This window comes from Syngnathus typhle, linkage group LG7 (genome assembly GCF_033458585.1).
Source record: "Syngnathus typhle isolate RoL2023-S1 ecotype Sweden linkage group LG7, RoL_Styp_1.0, whole genome shotgun sequence".
Classification (NCBI taxonomy): domain Eukaryota; kingdom Metazoa; phylum Chordata; class Actinopteri; order Syngnathiformes; family Syngnathidae; genus Syngnathus; species Syngnathus typhle.
The window spans coordinates 6550090-6562552 of NC_083744.1; the positions used below are offsets into that span (position 1 = coordinate 6550090).

At 40.8% G+C, this 12463-nt stretch overlaps 1 protein-coding gene across 1 annotated transcript in view; it reads left to right on the plus strand.

Moving 5' to 3' along the window:
- Window positions 1–4985: 4985 nt before the first annotated feature.
- shank3a (SH3 and multiple ankyrin repeat domains 3a) overlaps window positions 4986–12463 on the plus strand; it is a 124479-nt gene continuing 117001 nt past the window's right edge. The window contains exon 1 of the mRNA XM_061282180.1: window positions 4986–5143. The gene's annotated coding sequence lies outside the window, so the exon portion shown is untranslated. The remainder of the gene's footprint in view (window positions 5144–12463) is intronic.

Consider the following 12463-nt stretch of genomic DNA (forward strand, 5'->3'; position numbering starts at 1 on the left):
CAGACTTGAGGGCCATATCGCCCAGCACCAATGACATCTAATGTCTTCCATCACTATAAAACTCGCAAAACTGGTAAGCTATCTTAACTCCTGATATCTGGTCAAACATGAACTCTGCTTAATGTTGACTATGTGGTTTATTGACAAGACAATACAGAATTAAGACAATACAGAGACTGGTTTGGGATTGTGAAGGAGTTGAGTCCAAAGTGGTCAAATGTCAGAGGACCTTTGACTCACTGGTCCACTGCCAGACTAAAATACTTGTGTGTTGCTGACACAGTCTTCATGTTTCTGCGTGGGTCAGAGAGTATTAAAAACAAAACCTGATTGTGGATGAGCGTTGAAGTTAGTTGCGGGTCGCTAGCTCTGGCTCGTCCGATTACCGCGAGTCTTAAAAGATTCATACCGGCTAGGCTGCAGGACTGGCTGCGATGAATGAGGACTTGCGAAGTGAAGCTCTGGCTTTGTCCGCAAAATGTTATGGCCAATAATGCAGCATGCACAATAATTTCCAAATAAAACCAATTTACCTCATATTTGACCCAAAAAGTGGCAGTATGGTTTCCTGCAAAATCTGCAAATTTATCTTCCCCCAAAATATAAAGCACAAGTGTACTGTAGTGAAAAAATATCGAAGAAGTCGACTTCCATTATCTCTAGTGATTCAATGCCTAATAGGGACTTGACTTGCTTGATTTTTGCCACAGTAACTCCAAGACATACTTGGAACTTGAACATTAAGATATATGACTTGCACATATGTGGCTTACTCCCACTTGACACATTTTGCCAGATTGAGTCATCTTCAGTGAACCACTGACCATTTCCTTTTGGACCTGCCTGGTTCTATTAAAAAGCGAGGTGGCCTAAGTCGCCCACGTGGCCGCTGCTTTACCCTCCAGTCTCATCCTCTGCCACGCAGCCAAGCTCCAGAAGGGATTTATTCCTTTTCAGACTGACACGCCACCTCAGACCTCCACTTCTGAGCAATCCACAGCGACGGCTCCCATGGAAAAATGAGTTTACCCGCATAGGTGGCGATATGAGGAGTAGATCCATGCCCAAGAGCGGCAATCCAGACATATTCCAATAAGTGTTACATGAGCTCAATTCCGAAAGTGGGATTTGGGTATGAAGATTTATCGTCCTCGTCACCTTGAGATTCGCTTGTCCTGAGGTGCTCCACTCTGACCGTAAACAGCTCCTGCAGAATTGGTCATCATCTGTCATGAGTGTGTTATTGCCTCGACAATTCTACATTCGGCCCAAACACCTCTTGTTAGACGTAAATTGTTTTTTTTCCATTTTCCAATCAGTCATCACTTGTGTTTTCTAAGGTCTGCTACACACCAAAAGTATACGTTCCAATGCGACTGATCTGAACAATTGCAAACGGATTGCAGTCAGCGACTAACACTGTGATCGACCTTGGCACACATTCACATGGAAAAACTGCTACACTCTTTTTTTTTCATTTTTATCAGCAAACAGGTTTATCTTTACATTATTATATATTATTTAATATACTGACCCGCAAACAACATCATTATCATCAGATCATTATTATCATCAGATCATTAAGGCTCATCACAATGTTGTGCCTTAGTCACTTCAAACTGTTTCTCTTGTTTAAGTTCAAACCCAATAACCTTTTTTTTTTTGTACTTACATGAGTATAAATTGGTTCCGAAAATAAATAGATGAATGGATAAATTGTTCCCAGATCTTAACCAATCGTGCCCTTAGTTGCATCTTGGTACTTCATGCTAACTGTGACTTACTTTCTAACACCTAACATATTTAAATTAATTCACAATTTATACTCTTCACATGGAACAAAATGATATCAAACACAGATAAACACTTGCAGAATCCATTTCACACGGGAAGATGTAAACAAGATTGTCGGGCTCTTCATTAGCAGCTTCGGCGCTTTTGCTCTTTTACAGTATGCAAGCAGATCACGCTAATGACTTGAGAGGGGCGTACTATAATAAATGCAAAATGCATGAGCAAGCCTCACAATTAGGTTTTGCCAGTGTGAGAGGTTATCTTGATCAGCTGCTGGTAAACATGGCTGACTTTGCTACTCATGCTGGGCACTGGGATTATCCTATTAGGAGGGTACACTGTTCCGGTACTTTATCCAAAGTACCGTGCATCAAGCACTCTCCTTTTGCTTTTTGTCCCTCCTCCTTCCATAGACAGTTATTTTGTTTGATGTTGGTTATGTGCATGAAAATACTTTCCACAGGCAAAGCCAGTCTACACCAACAATAATCATAAAAAAGAAATTTGCCTCACTGTTCCAATAACTTTCAATATATTATTCTAAAGAAACATTTTGCATAGCTAAATGTTATTTCCATATTATAATGAACACGAGGGATTCTTTTGACGTGTGAAATGTTTGTTCTTTCCCCTAAATGGTGAGTTTATTGCCAATGCTCTCCTCATTAACTCTGGCAGAAGATCGAATTAGTGATGAAATTTCCACATCGGAATTTCTTCGCTTCATTATGAGGCCGCGTCAGTGTCCCTGTTGACTCGAGTAGCAGAGAGCAGCAGCTCATCATTCTCGTTGCCATTTCCGGCGTCAAATTGCGTGAAATTCATTTGGCGGGGAAGCCGGCAGCTCAATGAACGTAAATGAATTAGCAAGTACAGCGTCGCAAAGTATCTAATTGCATTCTTGACTTTGAATTAGCATGGCGAGCACTTAGCCATGGAGACTCACAGAATAGTGACTCAGGTCATCACAGTGCATGTCAGCTGCCATAGCTTGAATCAATTAGCATTGCAATGCCCACAAATGAAATCCTATTTTGTTTGTGTCACGTTTGATCTCGTCTACCCGCATTGCTCGTCTCGCGGTGCTGAAGCCGCTTCTTGCTTGTCTCACGGATCTTACAAATGCTGTCCTTGTCACTCACAGGCCCAATGCATGGAGTATACTTGCAGTTCAACGGAGAGCTGTTTTTTGTCAACACTATTGTATACATTGGCTGTTTTTATTTACACAGACGACAAAGCCATTTTTCGTCTTCGTGGCTGGAGGATTGAAATTCTGATGTCAATCCAGCACTCTCTGTAAATGGGTCTGAATTCAACTTGTGTCAATCGGAAGGGCCTTCAGCTCGGTTATGAAGTCTATTGTGATGTCACTTCCTTCCCGATGTCATCGTCGCCCCAAATCTAATGGGAATGCTAATCTAAAAAAAAAAAAAAGGCACGTCATTGGTGATCACTGTGAGCCTGATTGTCCTTTGTCAGCTTGTGAAATGACTATTTAATATGCACCCACGTCTGCTGAAATATGCCGCTGCTTAACGTTTTCAAACAACAATGATTAATAGGCATCATCACCAGAGACCGCTGTGGCCTGGAACACTTTCTTTTGGGCTCGGAGGCTACTATTGTGTTCTTTATTCATGGTTTAAAGGCAGGCATCTTTTTTATTTATTTTTCTGACAATGCAGTCTAACACGATCCTCGGGGAGACAGATGGAAATGTACATCAAGTCCTGTGCTGTCAACAGAATAAAAGTGTCACACAAAATAACTGGAAAGAGGAAAAAAAAAAAAAAAAAAGCTACACAAGGGGATAAAGTCGTGATGGCGTTAGGAACACAACACACTGAATAAAGAGCTCCATGGAGAGAGGTTGTGCATTCTTTTAAAGCGGAATAAAAGAAAACATGTGCCGATTTGTGAGGAAAATCAAATATACGTATGTATTGTTAACATTCAAAAGGATGCTGACCAAACAATTTTCCCACCACATGGTACCTACTTCCATCCATTCATCCATTTTTTGTTACCACCCCCTCCTATCTCTGAAGATGGTTGTCTTAGATGATAGGTCTGAAGGTCTTCTGCACTTACTCCAGTTCATGAAGCTTAATAAGTTATTTAAAAAAACAATCTCCGGCCGAGAAAGAATCAACTTTGTTTGAAGGTGACCCTGGTCACAGCTATGAATATGTTATTTATTGTGTTTTGTATTTTTGGGGGGAGCTCAATTACAGGCCAGTTTGGAGGAGGGCTGATTCACAGACTGTTAAATAGCCGGGAAGCTCATTGCCATGAGTGGCAGGCATTGCATTGCATTGCCCTTCTCAGGTGGGAGGGTGAGAGGAATATAATTGGGGCATCTTGTGTGTGTATGTCTGCGTATGTGTGTAACTGCGCTGATAACAATGTCACGCCACTGCTTAGAGGTGGTAATTATCAGACGCAAATCCTTATACCCCTAATTCAGACCTGGAAAATTGCCAACAAAGGAATGGAATTTCGCTGACTTTTTCTGTGACAAAACAGCTCATTTGAGAGAAAACTCTGGCACGCTCAAACACGCACGCACGCTTGCGCACACGCGCACGCTTAGTCTTCAATTATTCATGCAAGTGTGCATCACTTCTGTTTAGAGAGGGAGAGTTTACACATTGTTTAAAAAGTGATCTTTTGTGTTGTTTAACCAATTTCCTCTTCAAACTTACCTCCCCAGTGAAGCCATTCCGCTCCGCACATGACCTTTGAACCTGCCCTCCGCTGGCACGCACGCACGCACGCACACACACACTGAAGGCTAATGACTGACCGGTGCTGACAGGCATGTCTCCTGCTTTCCAGCCACACAGGAGGTAGTCAGTCAACATACACACACACACACGCACACACACGCACACGCACACGCACACACGCACGCACGCACACACACACACCATTTAATATACAGTCTGTTCTGTTCATGACTGGCTCAGCGTGACTTAGTTGAGTGTGTTCACCTCCGTTTGAAAGGCCTGATATTGTTTCACCTGTAGGATCTTCTTACTGCGGGACAACAAAGAGAAGCTAGCATTGCCTCCATACTCACACACTTGTGCATACGCACACACACACAGACACACACACAAGGGAACAGACTTTGGGTTGGTAGCCTGGGAGCAGGAGTCACATTTTGCACAGCGGTCCATCTGGGAAGCTGACTTTCAGACACAGTAATTTTTCTTCTCCATGGTGGTAATTAATTAGTCTTTTTTCTTTTGAATTAACAAACAATATCCATTCTTTTTTTTTTCTGATGTAAATTAGCTGCCAAGACCCAGAAACTCTGACCTCTTGATGTTCAGCTGTGCAGGTAGGAACGAGTCGATTATTGACACTACCTAATTAATCAGATTTTTATGTTAATTGATGTACCATTTTTCTACTATAGTTTGACATATTGACACCATTTTGAAGAAACAATGTGTTGAGGATACTTTTCCCTTGCTTTTGATGTATGCACATTTCTTCATTATTGCCCGACAACTTAAGGGCCTCTCAAGCCCATTGTGACTTTTCATGTTATATTCATCTGAACATTTTTCCCGCACTAACATCTCAAAGCCATAAAATCAAAGATAGGCCATACCACACCAGCAGTCCATGATGCATAGCCATACAATACATAGCGAGATAGATACTATAGAAATGCCAAATAAAGCACGTGAAAGTTCATTTTTATTCTCAATTTGATATGTTTTCATGGACAGTTTCTCAAAGGCGTGAAGTTCTGAAATGTATTTTTGTTAGTTCAGAGATATTGAACCAGTCTTGTCTCCAAGCCAAAGTAAATTGAGGGAGATCCACCGTTTGAATTGGACACGTTCATACTCTGGGAAGCCAAAGGAAAAGAAAGCCTATTAGAAGGTGGAAACTTTTATTCAGTCAGCCATGAAGCTGTGCAATCACAGAATATCTTCCAAACAAACTGCGAATTCCATCGGGAATACTTGGTGTTATCATTGTTTTCTGATGAGAGAGGCAAAATAAATCCCAATTTAAAAAAAAATGTAAAATCAGTTGGGTTTTTTTTTTGGTGCACTTTATATGGATAAAATGACAAAAAATAGACAATTTATCTCCTCCAAACTATACAAAATAACAAAACAAGCAATTTAAAAACATTTTTATGACTGGATCAGTTTTGAATCAAGCTAAATTATATCATATGTATCCCAATCCATAACACAATCATAAGAAGGCCCAACAACTTCAACAGGCGGTGCAATCGCTCCTCTTCTTCCATCCCCATCTCCTTCAGGGCCTCCTCCTCTTCGCCCGCTCCGGCTCCTCCATCTGTTTCAATTATGGGGACTGCGGGGCGGAGCAAAGAGCTCGATAGCACGTGCACGGCGACGCAGGTGTGCCTCCGGTAAGAAAAACAAGAGTTGTGTGTCTCTCCGGTGGAGCTGCGCCGTTGGATCTGGACGAGTAAGACAAGGCAGCTGCCACGAGTGTTTGCGAGATAGCAATTGGGCCCACCGTAACAGGCAGTCGGCAGCAATCTGCATACGAAACACCCAGATACTTTATCTGCAGCCTTGCTCGCGTTCTGTATCTCTTCTCATCTTTTCCAGCTTTCCCTCATTCGTGCTGGACTTCCAATCCCTCATCAGTGCATTGTTGTTCGAGGGTGTTTCTCACCTACTCTGTTCATTGGATTAGTGGAAAATGCATTGGCAAGAGCTTTGTTCTGGTGTTACAGTATTGCCAATTAGGAGGCACACTGGTAAGAGCAGGAGAAAATGTGCTATTTTGCTTTTTAATCAACCTAAGCATCATGTTTACGTCCTTACGCAAGCATACTGATGAAAAGTCTCCCGGCAGATTAATTTACACAGTAGCGTAAAAACATACATTTTCATGGTCTACAAGTGTTTTATATGCATATTTACTATAATTAAAAGTTTACAATAACAAGGTTAGTTCATAGATGGCCGCTTTCTAATGCACAGATGTTAGAGGCAACTTGAACGAGTGAGTCAAAACAGCAGAGCCGAGACACATAAATAATCTCTCAGATTGATTGAGGTATGCTTGGATATTGTTGCCTATGCAGTCCTACATGGAGGTCTAAATATTCTTTTTGAGCAAATCGTGTGCATTCTTTTAATAACAGCCATTTTATTTAGTTTTAAAACCTCAGTCCGATATTAATCACAATTGTCTAATTCTGAATAGTTAGTCTCAGCAGTTGAATACATATTATGAGTGATTACTTTGTCTCAATGTAATCATTCTTTGTTTTCTAAACATATTTATGACAACAAACTCAGGGCCAAGTGGGAGTAACTATAATTCAGGAATGTAATTTAACATGAAAAAAAAAACTCAGCAAGGTCTAGATTTCAATTTGAGCATAGAAATTCATTGAAATATCTCTTCAGACGGCAAATAGTGTTTGCTGGTGTTTTGCTCAAGTAGCAAAGTGCAAATTGAGACGATACCTCATTTTGTAGCCCCTTCCTCTGCAACGATAACAAGATTGTGCAACTATGCAAACACCCAAATGGAATCACGGAGGAATGATGTGCTTAACTCTTTGCCCTCATCAAGTAAAACAAATCATTCTGGCGCATTCCAAGAAACTCATTTAAGCATATGTCGAACATGAGCCATCTTTTGCTACCGGTACCGACCGCAAGCAGTCACGGAGGTGCTGAATAAGACTACGTGTGTTTGATCGCCCTGACAACCAAAAGGGCCCGCGTTGACCCGTTGCTCAAACGAAAACAGCCGACCTCTTCATTTGTGATCCGACCTTATCTCAGCTGGTGTGCCAAGGCGCTCCAGAAATGAATGACACGAGCGCATGGAAAGCAATTGAACCAGTGCAAAGGCGCTTTTGACATAGGGTGCAGTGCTAATGACGTTCCCTCAAGCACAGAGGAAATATGGAATAAGGAACACTAATGACTTTTACTTCTCTAGCCGCTCACAAGCCTGCAGATAGCTTGTTAAATATCACAGTGGAGGCAAACACCATACGGAATGTCTGGCAATTAAAGGCTCGGCTCTTAATAATCAAAAATCCAAAACTGTCCATTACTTGTTTGAAGGAAACATCTACATCAACAATTTTATAGCTCTTTAGTTGTAAATATACATTCATATAAGGTGGCTATTTTACTTCCCAAACGGCACATCTTTGGGGGTACGAAAGAACATCATGTACTGTATGATGCACCGGACTTTTTAAGCTACCCATCTCCCAAACTAATATCTGTCACTGCTAACGGCAGAAGGTGGGGTAGTTGGCTTTATTAGAATACCTTCCTGTGAGAATCCCCCCATGATTAAGAAGATTACCTCGCCCCAGCAACAAAGACGCAGTGTGAAGACAAGATAGCACATGTGTATTGTGCAACTGTCATTAAACCTTTCTTTGCGCTGAAAGTAATTTCAGGCATGACATAATGTTTACAATTATAGCCACACATATATAATATTTGTTTTTTAATTTTTTCAAAAGAAGGAATTTGGTCAAGGGCCTTGTAATAATAATAAAAAGAGAAGAACATTATTTTCTTTTGCACAAATTTTCTGTTCAAATGGAAGTGGAGAAAATCCATTCACCAAGAAACATGAAGATACGCTTGATTGTCTTTGGTGATGAGACAGAGCTGGCCTTGAGTTTGCCGGGGCCTGAGGATTACCCAGATGACCATAAAACGAATACATATGACAGTAAGAAAGGAAAGGTTCTTTTGCTGTGAGGGGGCCGCACTCCTCGACTACAATGTAATTGCGACAGCTGCCTTGGTATAATTATAGTCTTTTGTAAAGGGCTTGAGCAATTTTGTTAATTCATATCCGCGGTGCTATTTGAACCAGTTGTTGGGGATGGAAGTCCAAGCAAAAGTGGCACTTAAGTTACAAAAGTCACGTCACTGGGCTGTTGGCTTTGCTCTGAGGTGTTGAGTGTCTCCACCCGTCACTTCAGCCCACCCGCCAATGCAGCCATCGCGGAAATGAGAGTGGTGACTTTGCCTCTGGCTTTGCTTTGCTCTCCGCTTGGTTGTCACCTTTTTCCCTCTCATTTTTGTGATCCAGATTATTTTTTGTCACCTTTATCCAGTTTCTATTATACTTTGTGATTGACCATCCCTGTTATCCTCCTATGGCAAGGTCTACAACGGAATGTCCAAACTTATTCCTCCGAGGGCCACACACGGCAATATCAAACACGAAAATGGCCACGTTGACATTCTTAATTTCTCAAACAGGCTAAAACATCATGTATTTATATCCTGCTCTTAAATTAAGAGGCTACTGCAAAATTAGAGACCTTTGTGAGCAACAGTGCCAGGATGAGTCAGCCGTACTAAATCCTGTTTTGTTCATATAAATGCCGCATCGGACTATAAACTGCACATGTTTTAATGCTTTAATAATTAATTTAATGTAAGCGAATATGCACAATTTATACAATCTAATCCAAATAATGAGAAATCCATAGATAAAACGCACTATACGGACTATAAATCGCAGGCTTCAAAGCTTGTTCAATAAGTAGCATCTTGTAGTCTGGAAAATACGGTATATAGATTGGATGTTATGAATTGCTCATGGGCAGGATGTTATGGAGTCCTGGTTATGTTAGAAGTGCTCTAGATGAATACACATGGACAAGTTCCAATCAATATTTCAAACACACCCTGTATTAACATGATGAATAGTATCACTTTTGGTAGATGAGGGATGCTTGCTTGCAGGTCATCTCACATGGAGATCAATAAACACAAGCTAATAAATGGAATGTATTATTTTGCCATGTACTGTAATTCCCATGGGATCGCGTCAGGGGATTGCCATGACGTCGTAGACAACTGCCGTCAAGGGTAGGTCAAGGGTTCTCCATCAAATAACATGCAATCAAAAAGGAAATGCAACAGCTTTTCTATTAGTTGGGTAGCATTATAGCATGGTTTGAATACGCTCTGGGAGTACTTCTCTTCCTTGTCCAACATGTTTAAAATACAGCGAGCATAATTTATTATGGTCATAACAGTTTAGCTTTATAATAGTCTTTTTTTTTTTTTTTAATAAATAAATCACGGTTCACACAATAATTTAGGTAGGATTTTGCACAAAATGTCCAAACACTTGATTTACTATAACAAAAATATTTTGCCTGAGGTAATTTGTGGTTTTCATGATTGAACTTTATGAAATTATTCTACCCTGAATTCAGCTGCTTTGTCATTATTGCAAAATACTACAGAGGGTTTTTGAAGCAGTGTATTCCACACTACTTGACTATAACCAGCAAAAGTTCCACTGACTCTCAATCTTCTGTCATCATGCACTTATTCCTGGCTAAATTCATCTGCACAATATAACACTGGAATTGAAATACAAGTTTAAAAAAATCAAAGAGGGGGATTCACCCAGTCCATTAAAATATTACAAAAAGTGAACTGACAAATTGTGCCGCAAACCCTGTAGTAGGGGGACACTAGTTGAGCAAGAACATTGATTCCAGCAGGGCATCTATGCAATTAAAGCAAAAAACAATATCAGCCTTGACTTGTAAATATGATTTCTCGTTTACTCTCACTGATATCACAAGTTGGACAAATGTTAACTTTTCTATTATGTTCATCACAAATTCATTTATTCCAAATATCTGGAGTGGTTAAATCTCACGTGGCTCCATTATAATCAACGTGAGTGCCGTTGGTTGTCAATGTGTGGATGGAGGGCCAACTCTCAGCCACAACCTGCTGTTTAGACGCAAGAACTCATTAGCATCCACGTGGTTGGCCTCGCCGATAGAAGACGACACAGTTGGACATTGATTGAAAATGTGCAATTTACGTGCCGCTGAGGTGTTGAACAAGTTCTCTCTGTTATAAACACACACTTTTGTCTGCGGTTTCAAGTGAACACCATGTTTTTCTTTCACCAAAATAGCCTCCAGAGAATGCTTGTGACAGGGCTAAGTTGAAGGTTGGAACCAGCTGCTTGTGGCTCTGGCAGACACTGTGCCTGTTGTGATACCAAATGTGACATTAGACAGATGTTGATCCAAATATAGAAAATTTAAATGCACCCTAACTTTTACAGGTGAACTTACCGTATTTTCCGCACTATAAGGTGCACCGGATTATAAAGCGCACCTTCAATGAATGGCCCATTTTAAAACTTTGGCCATATATAAATCCATATATTTGGACACCCCTGCTGTAGTGGCTCAATATTGGTCCATATATAAGGCGCACCGGATTATAAGGCGCACTGTCGGCTTTTGAGAAAATTGGAGGTTTTTAGGTACGCCTTATAGTGCGGAAAATACGGTATTTGAACCTTCTCCAAACTTTTGAATGCACGTTTCCCACTTTTTGGATCTTCAGTACTTTTCGTAAAACATGCAAGAGCTGAATGGCAAAATTTACAAGTTTTTAATCCATGAAGATTTTCGTGGATGTCAGTGACGCTTGCTATTTCGCTGCATCTCTGTTGCAACCTGCTGATGACACGCAGCTTCGATCCATGAATGGACCAAAATATTTGGCGTTTGATTAGAATTGGTATTTTAACAGTCACCTTCATCATGATAATCGATCGATACAGTTCCTCAACGTGTCATCGGCAGGTTGCAACGGACTTGAAGAGTCTCCGAGAGGTGAGAATTGGATGTCCTTGACTGTTACTGTTGGACTTACCGGCATCATTCACTTACCAAGAAAAATAAGTGATCCTAAAAAGAACAGATTGGAGCATTTGAGAATCCTTTAGCTACTATTGCATTTTATTTTAAATACTCTCTGATTATGTTACCACACTGTGCCCAATGTGAAACCAAACAGGATAATAAAAACAACAACCAATGAACCTAAAGCTAAACTAGTCATTACACCTTACAAATGATTGCAAAGATGCTAATCTCAGGTGGAAAAAAAAAAAGGTGAAGTTTGACTACACTCTGTTCTGGGACACAGCAATCACGCAGCAGGTGACGGTGCGGTACAGCCAGTCAGCCAGCCGCTAATGGAAATGAGCAAAATTCAGCCGTCATGCATAAAGGCACCCCATCACACACATACCAAAGGAGAGAAACATATTGCTGTGCCACATTGCGCTGTTACATATTGGAGAAAATGACAGGATGGAGTGGATGACTGCAGTCTGTGAAGCACAAGATGGTGTGCGGTTGCCGTGCAACTTGAGCCAAATGTGAGCAAACAATATGTCATCTTTCGTGTAGTGCAAGCAAGCTCAACACTGATCACGATTCAGCCATTGGGCAATATAAAGTGAGAAAACCGAGAATCTCATTACTTCTTTTCTGGCCTTTCAGTTAAATTTGTGGGTGAGGGAAATACTATGTGTCTGTTGCTATGTAGATGCAGGTCGGTGATATTAGTGAAGCTTGGCTGTTTGTGAGATAGTAGTGGGGTACCTGGACTTTTGAGTGCACCAACTTTAGAATTTTCCAAGTTATCTGTTATCTGGCGTCTCGTGCAGTTTTTTTTTGAATGTCGAATTTTTTTGGGCCCAATTTAGTCATGGTCTAGAATCAAACTTGAGTTTGAGTTTGAGTTTATTCACGCGATATCCAAGACATACAACATGGAACAACAAACAGTAATTCTGGATGCGTGAAAGGTCACCCCAAGCAAGCTATTTA